We start from the raw sequence: 1,561 nt of genomic DNA on the forward strand, positions 1-1,561 counted from the left end.
TACTTTTATGGACGTTTGTCACAGCATCACTTATTCATGCAGATCTCTGAGAATACTAATATTTATTCTTTAGTTAATATAGATGATATTACTCTTTCCCTTTCTTCTCATATGCGATAGCAGCTGGTTCATTGCGTACATACTTCACAAAATTTCTTACACAACTATTTACTTGTCCATCAGTCAAATTCCGTTCCTTATTGAGCGGATTTGATACACGAAATATTATCACTCGTATGAATCGGATAGTCTCCCCGCACAGAGGAAAAAGTTGTAAATAAAAAAATTGTAACATAATTTAAAAGCATCCCACGAATTATTAATTAAACAATAATCATACCTTCGTGAGTGAGGCATAAACGCGATTGTTACCTTAAAAATCTGTGTTCATCGCAATGACACTGCCGTTAATGAAATTAGTGTATTTACACGCTTGGTGACTATGTACACAGTTGTAGAAAGCGCAGAAACCGAAATAGTTTTCAATTCTAGCATCGCAAGGACAAGTTAGACGCACCGTACGAAAGTAAAACTATGCTCCAGGTGAGGCTCGAACTCACAACCCCGGCATTGCTCACGGCGACTGCCTTATAAGTACCGTGCGCTAACCGATTGCGCCACTGGAGCTACGGTTCATGCTGCACTCATACTGTTATCACACAGCGCCTCCCACTGGGTGACGCATCCAACAGGAAACTCGTGGCGGCCGACACACATGACGTCACCAGAATAAATCAGTACGGATGCTCGCCAGTTTAGAACCTACTCCGTTGGTTGGACAAATCAGCGCTTAGCGTTACTGCGAAGCGTTGTGTGTTCTAACACTGCTACCTACCTTGATTAAAGAAAGACAACGAAATTGCTACGTGACTAGTTATCTTGCCATACAAAACGCAATTGCACATGGAACATGAAAGTAGAATTATACGGATATAATCCTGTATCAACTTGTTCTCGCTTGAAAGCTCTCGTATTAACAACTCTTATCGTGAATTATGTACAAGGAATCTTGCAAACAATACCTTCATTTGCCTAACCTTGCTGAAAAGCGTTGAGATCGATATACTCTGCTCCCGCCGTGATAAATCTCGTGCAACAATTAGCGTGGCAGAGTAAGGGATTACGTCGTGCAGGGAGTCATTTGGGAAGTTGTACAACTAAAAAAGCGACGAATAACGGTTCGAGGTATTTACAGCCATGTAATCAATACAAACAATTGATGTCGTTGCAGACGTAGCTGTATTGATTATGCATCTCGTCTACTGCAACTCTAAAATAACACCATTCAAATGCTGTTGAGACATGTTCTTTATCATCCCTACTTATAATCTCGCGCGAGATGTCTGTAGCTACGTTCTCCCATACAGCAGAAGGAAGACGATTATCTGCAGAAGTAGCAATAACTGAGGCTTTGAATGAACAACCTGTATTCCCAAAAAATTAACATTTGCCAACATCTGCAGTTCGCTTGTAATTATATCCTCTCTCAAGTGTTCTTTTTTTATTCTTTATTCTTACTTTTTAATTTTGTGACAAGTAGTAACGTAATTTTTCTCAGTAC

General features: G+C 39.9%; 1 non-coding gene across 1 annotated transcript; it reads right to left on the reverse strand.

The window, feature by feature from the left end:
- Positions 1 to 535: 535 nt before the first annotated feature.
- On the reverse strand, positions 536 to 627 carry Trnai-uau (transfer RNA isoleucine (anticodon UAU)). The gene is given in 2 exon segments: positions 536 to 571; positions 590 to 627. It is a non-coding gene; the product is annotated as a tRNA-Ile (tRNA).
- Between the last annotated feature and the right edge of the window lie 934 nt (positions 628 to 1,561).

The sequence above is a fragment of the Schistocerca cancellata genome, chromosome 2 (genome assembly GCF_023864275.1).
Source record: "Schistocerca cancellata isolate TAMUIC-IGC-003103 chromosome 2, iqSchCanc2.1, whole genome shotgun sequence".
NCBI classification, from domain to species: Eukaryota; Metazoa; Arthropoda; class Insecta; order Orthoptera; family Acrididae; genus Schistocerca; species Schistocerca cancellata.